This window comes from Oncorhynchus clarkii, chromosome 25 (assembly GCF_045791955.1).
Source record: "Oncorhynchus clarkii lewisi isolate Uvic-CL-2024 chromosome 25, UVic_Ocla_1.0, whole genome shotgun sequence".
NCBI lineage: Eukaryota > Metazoa > Chordata > Actinopteri > Salmoniformes > Salmonidae > Oncorhynchus > Oncorhynchus clarkii.
In genome coordinates this window covers 22,336,052-22,347,885 of record NC_092171.1, presented here as the reverse complement: position 1 = coordinate 22,347,885, position 11,834 = coordinate 22,336,052, and the positions used below count along the sequence as shown (strand labels likewise).

The 11,834-nt window shown below is 43.5% G+C and overlaps 1 pseudogene; it reads right to left on the bottom strand.

Moving 5' to 3' along the window:
• Positions 1–1,637: 1,637 nt before the first annotated feature.
• LOC139383593 (sphingosine-1-phosphate phosphatase 1-like) lies at positions 1,638–11,404 on the bottom strand (annotated as a pseudogene).
• Positions 11,405–11,834: the final 430 nt, after the last annotated feature.

The window sequence follows — 11,834 nt, the reverse complement described above, 5'->3', positions numbered from 1 at the left end:
TCACTCCAAATCCAGACCTCCATGGGTTGATACATTTGATTTCCATTGATAATTGTTGTGTGATTTTGTTGTCAGCACATTCAACTATGTAAAGAAAAAAGTATTTAATAAGAATATTTAATTCATTCAGATCTAGGATGTGTTATTTTAGTGTTCCCTTTACTTTTTGAGCAGTGTATATATATATATATATATCATCCAGTTTATTTTGTAACTCAATTAGTTCCATCTTCTCCTCCCCCGAGATGCCGGCTGGGGACCTCTGAGAAAGGGAAGTCATCTTAATGATCACCTTTCCTCCTCAGCTCTTCTGTCTTAGCAAGATTACTTCCATATTTTCTAAGGTATTTGGACACCTCAAATTTAAAGAGCTACCAGTTCTTGCAATAAGATTTTTCTTCACAAGCCCTTTCCCAAAAGTGTGAGAGCAGATCTTTAACCTCAAATTTAACTATATCGTGATTTAATAATGAGCTATTTAGCTTCCAGTAGGATGCTCTACCAAGGTTAGTATCAGGGGTAAATATTTTGATATCAATGTAAATAGCCTTATGGTCTGTGAGGGGAGTAGTACAAATATTTGTAGTAACACACTCACTATCAATACATTTGGATATAAGCCAAAAACCTATTCTGGATTGTCTGGAACCTGTTTTGTTACTCCAAGTGAATGATCTGTCGGCCGGAAACCTCTCTCTCCATATATCAGTAAGATCAAACTTTTCCATAAAAGGTATTCAACCCAAATTCTGATTGGTGTTCGCGCCTACCATTTTATCAATGGTGTCAGACCTGGAGTTGATGAGTAAGGAGAGGGTAGCCACGATGTCAGAGTTCATGTTGGGTTTTTTGGAGGGTGGAGGTTTGCACAGAGTAACCGGTAAAGAGGGTGAATTCGTCATCTTCAACAGCATTCGAAAGCATTTTATTATCCATAGGCCAAGAGTAGTTACGGCAGGTATCTAAAGCACGTTTCTCTCTTGTTGATTAGCAATAGAACGGCTAACTTCTTCCTTTCTTTTTATGTCACGACTTTGCATGGACATGCCAAAATAAATTATCCAATTATTATTCCAGTCACAGGAAAGGTCTTATATCTTGAACAAATAAAAACAGTAATAGTAATGACTGTAAACTTGTTTTTTTTCTCACAATCTTTCTTAATTTTGGTACGGAGCTCGGTAAAAAAGCGTCTGTTCAAGCCGCCATCTTGGCACCTCACTTCCCCCACGATGGAGGTGTCATGATAGAGTACCACAGTATGAGTCATAATACCCATAAAACCCAGCGGTCAAACCGGGAAATTGTTCCAATCGTTTTCCACCATTTACTTTTCCCATAGGAGATTTTAGAAACACTTAAAATAAGAGCTGTGTTTAGTGTAGGCTGACCCTTGCGTGATGTTTTGATAAATGTGTAAATCTCTCTAGGACAAGGTGACTTTTACCAATATATTAAGCTCCATTTACCCCCCAAAAAGGAAACACTAATTATCTGCTAATGTTGTTATATTAACCATTGTGTGGTGTTCATGTTTTTGTTATTCACGCATCTAGGGTGTAAATTTCCCATGTTCCTATGGCCTGGTTTTGGGCAGGGCGAGGGCAGGGGACTGGAAGATCCACAGGGCTCCCCCATCAGGACAGCTGCCGGAAGGTTAATAAAAGCTGTGGCACCAGGAAGAGGGTGTTGAAGCCCACCATGTCGTACAATGTACCTGTAGGGCAGCTCCACCTCCATGTGCTGTCAGGCCTTCCTCATGCCTCTACTTGGGATGCCTTAGATACTGCAGGCCAGAGTAATGGTGATGGCCTTCATGAGGGCCCTGGTGGCCAGCAACACCAGCATGCATAGGCAGAACCTCGGCATTGCCACAGGCAGCAGGCAGGCCCTGAGGGCCGATGGGGACAGGGGCAGCAGGTCCAGCGGGGGGTCAGACATCAGGCCCAGTTGGTGGTTGAGGTGGGAGGCCAGGGCCACGCCAGCGCCGGTGCCCAGGATCTGAGCGGTGTCTCCCTGTGAAGTGCTCCAGGTGTCCAGAGTGAAGGAGAAGGGTGCAGGGAGATGATGATGAGGGGGGCGTAGTGATACATCAGCTTGAAGTTGTCGATCAGGTCCAATTCCCGGCTGGAACACCACCAGGATCAGGTGGCTGTACAGGAAGCCAGCAATGATGTCCTAGGAACAACAACAACAATAGCTTAGAAACATATGAGTTATACAGACAGCACTCCCACATACATTCAGATGATCTTAACAATGCTTTAATCATTTGAGTAATGTAAGACAGACTTTTATCCCGTTGACAGATTTTCATTTCATAATAGAGGAACAAGTTTGTTGACAGAAAGTGGTGGGGTGACGTGCAGAAACAGAATTGGCTAAGGAGAACAACCCATCAGGACAGTGAGCTCTTGCCTCTGAGCAGAATCAGGCCAAGGGTCATGAAGCAAGCTATAGTATTTAACAAGCAGAAAAATGACACAAATACTGTCCTGCGCTCATGTATATTTTTCCAGATCACTTCACCATTTGGTGTGAAATTCCTTGGAGGCCACAGAACAAGGACTATGCACACCAACAGCCTTGTGTGACTCATGTCCAATAAAACCCCAGGTCATTCTCTACAGTGATTATTTTCTTGTGAAAGAATGAGAACGGTATGAACAGGATCCAACTACATGTTGGTTTTTTATCAGCAATCTAGACACAATACCCCATAATGACAGAGCTAAAACAGGTTTTTAGACATTTTTGCAAATGTATTAAAAATAAAAAACAGATAACTTATTTACATAAGTAATCAGACCCTTTGCTTTGAGACTCTAAATTGAGCTCAAGTGCATCCTGTTTCCATTGATCATCCTTGAGATGTTTCTACAACTTGATTGAACATGATTTGGAAAGGCACACACCTGTCTATATAAGGTCCAACAGTTGACAGTGTATGTCAGAGGTCAAAGGAATGATCCATAAAGCTCAGAGACATGATTGTGTCGAGGCACAGATCTGGGGAAGGGTACCAAAAAATGTCCCCAAGAACACAGTGGCCTCCATTCTTAAATGGAAGAAGTTTGGAACCACCAAGAGTCTTCCTAGAGCCGGCCGCCCGGCGAAACTGAACAGTCGGGGGAGAAGGGCCTTGATCAGGGAGGAGACCAAGAACCCGATGGTCATTCTGACAGAACTATAGAGTTCCTCTGTGGAGATGGGATAACCTTCTAGAAGGACAACCATCTCTGCAGCACTCCACCAATCAGGCCTTTATGGTAGAGTAGCCAGACGGAAGCCACTCCTCAGTAAAAGGCACATGACTGCACGCTTGGAATTTTCCAAAAGGCACCTAAAGACTCTCAGACCAAGAGAAACAAGATTCTCTGGTCTAATGAAACCAAGATTGAACTCGTTGCCCTGAATGTCAAGTGTCACGTCTGGAGGAAAACTGGCACCATCCCTACGGTGAAGCATGGTGGTGGCAGCATCATGCTGTGGGGATGTATTTCAGCGGCAGGCACTGGGAGATTAGTCAGGATTGAGGCAAAGATGAATGGAGCAAAGTACAAAGAGATCTTTGATGAAAACCTTGTCATCACTGTCCTGTGAGGATCACAATGGGTCAGATCAGCTTGGCAATGACTGACAATAACCAGACCCTCTCCCACCCACTAAGGGGGGAGGAGGGAACTGCCGGGTTGACAGCTAACACTTGGTTGTAAATTAAGCCGGCGATGGCACTCTCTTGCTCTTCAGTATCAACCAAAGGAATGTCTTTGTTCACAGACACTTTGACTGCCCAAAATTCTAATGTCCAAAAAGTGAATAATGGAACAATATTTCTAACGTAACGATGTGAGTGGGGAACTATGGAAAATGTATGTAATATTGCTTTTCATTTTGTGATGTTATTAAAAGCTGTATGGACCAAATACTGTAACTTGGAAAGGATTTATCTGTCAAGTTTGCATCTAATTAGTCGTGCATAGGATATGATAAATGATGACCATACTTTTGTTAAGATATGGATGTGATTTTTAGAGTCACAACAACCTGCTCCAGAGCGCTCAGGACCTAAGACTGGTGTGAAGTTTCACCTTCCAAAGGGACAATGACCCTAAGGCCACAGCCAAAACAACGCAGGAGTGGTTTCAGGACAAGCACTGGTGTAAAGTACTTCGATAAAAATAATTTAAAGTACTACTTAAGTCATTTATTTGGGTATCTGTACTTTACTATTTATATTTTTGACAACTTTTACTTTTACTTCACTACATTTTGTACTTTCTACTCCATACATTTTCCTTGACACTAAAAACTACCTGCCCTCCATGACACCTACACCACCTGATGTCACAGGAATGCCAAAAAGGACAATAACCACCTGAGCCACTGCCTTTTCACACTGCTGTCATCCAGAAGGCGAGGTCAGTACAGGTGCATCAAAGCTGGGACTGAGAGATTGAAAAACAGCTTCTATCTCAAGGCCATCAGACTGCTATACAGCAATCACTAACTCAGAGAGGCTGTTGCCTACATTGAGACCCAATCACTGGAAACTAATAAATGGATCACTAGTCACTTTAAACAACGGCACTTTAAAAATGTTTACATATCTTACATTACTCGTATCACATGTATATACTGTTCTATACCATCTACTGCACCTTGCCTACGCCGCTAGGCCATTGCTCATCCATATACTTATGTACATATTCTCATTCACCCCTTTAGATTTGTGTGTATTAGGTAGTTGTTGGGAAATTGTTAGATTACTTGTTAGATATTACTGGACTGTCGAAACTAGAAGCACAAGCATTTCGCTACACTCGCATTAACATCTGCTAACCATGTGTATGTGACCAATAACATTTGATTTGATTTATCTATGCATAGTCACTTTAATAACTCTACCTACATGTACATATTACCTCGACACCTGTGCCCCCGCATATTGACCCTGTACCGGTACCCCCTGTATATTGCCCCGCTATTGTTATTTTACTGCTGCTCTTTAATTATTTGTTACATTTATCTCTTACTTTTTTTTAGGTATTTTCTTAAAACTTGTTGGTTAAGGGCTTGTAAGTAAGCATTTCACCTGTTGTATTCGGTGCGTGTGACAAATACATTTTGATTTGAAGAACATAACTTATAAATGCCTCATGAGCTTAGTTCAACTGTTGTACCCCATCAGAACCCCAAAATGTAAGCTTGTTTAACTCACTCCAATGTTTTTAACATGGTTAACACTATACATTTAGTCAGTCCATGCATCAGTCCATGCATCCATAGCTCTCTCTATGAATTTGAGAGTGTTTACATTTCTCCAGCTCCATTCCTTAAGATTTTTTGTGAAACAGGGGCAGGTAGTAAGCGTTGTTACTGTTTCAATTAAGGATTCTAGCTTCAAGGGACATTTGAGTGAGCCAGTGTTATTATCGATGTTTGATCTTCACTTTCACCATGGTGAAACACCTCTCATCTATCTACGGCTCAGTAACCAGGACAGTTAACTATTTATACTCCAACACGCCAGAGATCACCCTACCTCTCCCCCTCTCTTCATGCTGTCAGTCATTAACCCACCCTGGCCTACATGTCTACCAAAGCCATGGACACGCCCTTCCATGGTCACAAGTGTGGCATCGTGCAGTAGGATCACTGCAAGACCACATGTTACAATCAAAAGGATTTTCAGAGATCCAGAGGTGAGATAGTCCAAGAGCTAAATGCCCTTGTAATGTTTTATCACCTTTATCTTAGTCATTAAGAGTCTCTCATTGTGATTGCTATCGCTAGTCTGTCCCAACTGTTGTCTCACTTGGTCCAACTAGGCTTAACCGAGAGAACCTGAAAATGTAGCTTGTACTATGGCTACATTGGCATAATTTAGTGATAATCAGTACTCACTTTAACCCCTTACCACCAAACCAGGGCTCATAAAGCCATTAGAGAGAGACACTGAGAACTGTGGCATACAACCCACATAATGAACTATGATATAGGCCCTATTAAATGGACTGCCATTACAGAAAGCATGGGAGGAGGATAGATTATAGACAACTTCATGTCCTCCTTAGGGCCTAACGTTCATTTCCTGGTCTCTTGTTTTGCCATTAATGATTTAACAGGATCAGCTATCAGGCCTCATTAGTTATGATGACTGTATATTCCCAGTTTAATGAGAGAGGCCTGAACTGGAGGATCAGCCTGTTAGCCTCTCAGATGGTAGAGAACATGAGGCTGGGCTATCTACGCAAACTATTTTAAATACAATTCAAAGCATTCCTGTGTAAAAAAAAAAGAGGGGGAAGCGTTTTCATTGAGCGTGATGAGATTTTAAGCTCATACAGAACACATTAAGCATTGAAGCCTGGCAGCGGTCTGAGACCACAAATGGATGTTCTACACTCCAGCAGCCCCCAGAAAACAGCAACTGATATAGTGTCTCCCAGACACAGCATTAAGCCCCTTCAGCATTAGCTCTGCTATTATATTGTTATATGAGCTGGAAACAAGCCTGGGAGCCCCACAGATCATTGGTGTACAGGAGAGGGTCAGTGAGCCTATGGAGGGGGAGCAGGAGGAAGAGAGAGGCTACACAGGATCACTGCCTGGGGCTGGGTATCTACTAACTCCCTTGCCTGTGTGTGGTTGACTGCTCTGTGTCACTCCATCAGTCAACTCCCTGAGACATGATACAGGCATCACCATAGCAGCAGTTGCCCTGGCGACCGACAGTCAAACCCAAGACTGTAGCCAACCAGGCCAATCACATCTTTCCAGTGAGAGACAACATAAATTACCACGTGGGACTTAATGGGAATTGTGGAAACAAGCGCACATGCTCTGAAAAACAGACACTCTGTCAGTCACAAACAGGTGCAGAGTCAAACATGTACAGTTCTGTCTCTCTGGTGCACAGTTGTAGAAATGGAGGCCAAAAGGCAGGTCCATATTAGGACAGTCAGCATGCCTCATCGCTACTAGTCTCACTCTCCAGTTGGGCCTGCTGCCTGCCTGCCACAGCTGGTCTGTTACAAAACAGAGAAAATACTAGAAATGACCTTTACTTTCTTCTTCAAATAACGTTTCAGGCTTAAAGTCGCATTCTCTCTTCTCACACCATCTTTCACGGTGGTGGGGATGACAGCATTGCTGCTTATAGGACGGATGGGTCTGCACTGTATACCTCAAGCCACTTCACAGAGGCAAATCTAATTATGTGATGTTCTCATTTCCCGCAAGGATTCCCATGGAGCTGAGGCAAGCAGGTTGTGTGGGAGATGACGCAAAATGGAGCAATGTTTATAAACTGTGCATGAATACAAATCCCAAGGTGAGCCAGTGATTCAATTCCAATGCATTTATTTAAACACCATTTAACATTTATTTTTGCTTCTTGTTATGGGGGATTTGTGATAATGCCTATGATCATGGAGGAGTAAGTTATTACCAACAACACCCTCTTTCAAAGCCCCGCCAAAGCCATTCGTCTCCTCCCTGACTAAGGCCCTTCTCCCCCGATTGCTCAGTTTGCCTGGGCGGCCAACTCTAGGAAGAGTCTTGGTGGTTCGAAACCTTTTTCATTAAAGAATGATGGAGACCACTGTGTTCTTGGGGACCTTCAATGCTTCAGAAATGTTTTGGTACCCTTCCCCAGATCTGTGTCGCGACACAATCCTGTCTCGGTGCTCTACGGACAATTTCTTTGGCCTCATGGCTTGATTTTTCCTCTGTCATGCACTGTCAACTGTGGGACCTTATATAGACAGGTGTGTGCCTTTCCAAATCACGTCCAATCAATTGAATTTACCACAGGTGGACTCCAATCAAGTTGTAGAAACATCTCAAGGATCATCAATGGAAACAGGGTGGACCTGAGATCAATTTTGAGTCTCGTATCAAAGGGTCTGAATACTTGTGTAAAATGTCTAAAAACCTGTTTTTACTATGTCATTATGGGATATTATGTGTAGATTGATGAGGGAAAAATGAATTTAATACATTTTAGAATAAGGCTGTAACGTAACAAAATGTGGAAAATCTCAAGGGTTCTGAATACTTTCCGAATGCACTGTATAACTAGGAATAAAGTGACAGATAGTAAACAGTAGCAGCAGCGTATATGATGAGTCAAAAAAAGTTAGTGCAAAAAGGGTCAATGCAGATAGTCGAGGTAGCTATTTGGTTAACTATTTAACTAACTATTTAGCATTATTATAGCTTCAGGGTAGGAACTGTTCAGGGTCCTGTTGGTTCCAGACTTGGTGCATTGGTACCGTATGCCATGCAGTAGCAGAGAGAACAGTCTATGACTTGGGTGGCTGGAATCTTTTGAACATTTTTAGGGCCTTTCTCTGACACCGCCTCATATAGAGGTCCTGGACGGCAGGGAGCTCGGCCCCAGTGATGTACTGGGCCGTATGCACTACCCTCTCTAGTGCCTTGCGGTCGGATAGCAAGCAGTTGCCATACCAAGCGGTGATCCAGCCAGTCAAGATGCTCTCAATGGTGCAGCTGTAGAATTTGTTGACGATATGAGGGCCCATGCCAAATCTTTTCAGCCTCTTGAGGGTGAAGAGGTGTTGACGTGCCCTCTTCATGACTGTGTTGGTGTGTTTGGACTGTTCCGACCAACAAAATAAAGTTCTTAATCGTTTCGAACCAGAAAAAAATCATTCCTTTCTGTTCCTTTTTTAACCTGTGAAATCAACAGTTTTTTTACATTTAGCCAATTAAATTACTTCACCAATCAGTGCAGATAGAGCAGTCAAGCTAGTTGTTTAGATGCATGATGGACAGACAAGTGTAGCCTATGGCGCAAGATGCAACGGAAATTTTGCAGGTGGGAAGAGAGCTAGAGAGGGTTCAGGAGGTGGCTTGAAGCGCTGGGCATCTTGTTATGACATGCATTATCTGAATTAGGTCCACAGAATTATACCTACGGAAGGAGGAGCGGCTGCTTTGAATGTCCTTTGAGCTAGCTAGCTAACAAGCTTTAGCTAACAAGCTTGTTTGTGCAGAGCAGCACCAGACTTAATAAATCCAGCGTGAAACATGTTAAGCTACAACTCTACACAGGCGGGAGGCGGGGACGTTCCAGTACAGTAGTTGACAGTAATGTACCATAACGTTGGATGCCGCCGATAAACCGCCGATAAACCCCACAGAAGAAGAGGCGGGACGATAACAGTAGTTGGCTAGCTGCAGTTGCAAACTATTGAAAAAAAGAGCAGAATCTTATTTTCTCCACCTCAACTAAACAGCTTCCACGGGCATGAGTACTGCTGACCACTGGCTTCCAGTCGAAGCTCACATCCAAAACAAGACCATGTTACTTGCCTACAGAGCAACAACAGGATCTGGCCTTCCCTACCTTCAGGCTATGCTCAAACCCTACACCCCAACCCAAGCATTCTGTTCTGCCACCGCTGGTCTCTTGGCCCTCATACCCCTATGGGAGGGCAGCTCCTACTCAGCTCAGTCCAAGCTTTTCTCTGTCCTGGCACCACAATGGTGGAACCAGCTTCCCCCTGAAGCTAGGACAGAAAAGTCCCTGCCCATCTTCTGAAAACATCTGAAACCCTAAAGTAATAGCTATTTATTGAGGGAAAATGTACTTACTATGACTGTGATATGTGGTTGACCCACATAGCTATCTTAAGATGAATGCACTAACTTTAAATCACTCTGGATGAGAGCCTGTGCTAAATGACTAAAATGTAAAAATGAAAATCTTGCCCCCCTGCCTAGGCTTCTTTGAAAATGAGTGGGCTACCTAGTCCGCCACTTGCTGTCTGAACAGCGCCTTTATACCGCATTATTGGCTGGCAGTAAATCACATGTTGCTGTTTGCTTTTTCAATTAGGATGAGGAAGTATCAAAGTGCTTCCCCACTTGGCAGTGTTTTTATGGAACTGGCAGCTGTTGAGGACAATGGTGTCAACATGAAGTTTCATAGTAAGTTCGTGGTAGTCACTAGGGGTGTGGCGGTCATTACATTTTGTCAGCCGGTGATTGACAAGACAATAATTGCAGATCTAACGGTAATTGACCGTTAATTAACATGAACACATTTAGCATCTCCTGGCTTCCACACCTTCCACACAATTTTTTATACATTTTAAGGCAGAATGATGCGACTCAAAAAGTTGCATGAAAGGCATAAGCTCTGCTTTGTTTTTTTGCGCAGCCTGCACACACTTCATCAGTCTCTCATTCACAATTTGAATTCAAATTTCCCTGAGGCATCCCCTTTGTGTGGCCATAATGCCCCTAAAAAATCCATGCCTTTTATAATGGCCAGTGGCAGTTGTGCCCTTGGGCTGAATATAATAATTATAAGTCCCTTCTCTTGGCTGCATGCCCAGGGAGCCATACAAGCTAGAACCGCCACTGCATAGAGGGCATAATGTACTTAAGCAATAAGGCCCGAGGGGTTGTAATATATGGCCACAAACCCTTGACGTGCCTTATTGCTATTATAAACTGGTTACCAACTTAATTAGAGCAGTAAAAATACATGTTTTGTCATACCCATGGTCTGATATACCACGGCTGTCAGCCAATCAGCATTCACGGCTCGAATCACTCAGGTTATAATCAGAATTATAGAACATCTCCATCATGACCATGGGCGGTGAAAGTCTGAGACTGGCCTGGACCAGCCAATGATATCCTTGCTCTGGCCCAGGTCCATGACCCAAACCCAGACCACGATCAGTCACCGGCTGACGTAAAGGTCCACGTTCCAGATGAAGAACGGGAAAAAGGTGATGTAAAACAGCTCATTGCCCAGCTTGGTTCCAAAAGGTAGTACACAAACTTGTTCTCAATTAAAAACTCCTGCCCCTCATCGCCTGTCAGAGAGTTTTTGTGCAAGGGCTTGACAGTGCTCCTAGAAGGACTGAGGTCCTCAGGGTTCTCGGAGGTGCATTCCACTCCGGACCTGTTGACGCCACTTGAGACATTTTCTGTGAGGTGCTCCAGCGAGGTGGCCACCGTTGCAGCTGTGCCCGGCCATGGCCACCGCAGCAGGAATGACTACTGCCCCATTCTGAGAAGCATCTACACCTTCCTGTATCCAACTGTTCCCTGGGGAGGTGACTTTCCTCTGCCGAAGACTATCTGTTTTCTCCCCTTCTCCGCCTCCGTTGACAATACATTTCTCACTTTCACCCTGGAGATGGCTTATGCCATTGACGTTGTGCAAGTGACCTCGCTCCACTCCTCTAATCTCCACTGGGTTCCTAGAAAATGTCCCATGTACACCGCAGATCTGCTGAAACCGTGCTAGATGAATCGGGTCTTTGAGATTATTGCATAGTTGTACAAATTGCGTCATCATATATTTTGTTATGTTGATTCTGATGTAGAGCACTGTGTATTTACTATAAATTACCATTAACTAGCTAGTCAAGCAGCAGCTCATGCATCATGGCACCATTAACTAGTTAGTCAAGTAGTAGCCTGTGCATCATGGAAGTAACGTAACGTTAACTGCTCAGTTTAGCTGTATAGCCAGTTCCCAGAAAATAAACACTTTCAACAAGAGGAGCAAATAAATAAAAATAACAGGTTTTCCTGTCGAAGACAATAATAAGACCTGTTAAAACAATAGGCGATACGATACTGTACAAAACGCGGCAAATGCATTTTCCATGACAGAGGTTAGTTGTTGCTAGTTGTCCGTAGCTAGTTGTTTGAAACCAATGCAATCTGCTTCGCTATCTCAAGTAGCTAGCTATCTGGTTACTGACAGATCTATGAAGTGCTCGGGAACACGAAGGCATAGGTGACGCACTCAGAATTTAAACAGGACTGTGTTTCTATTC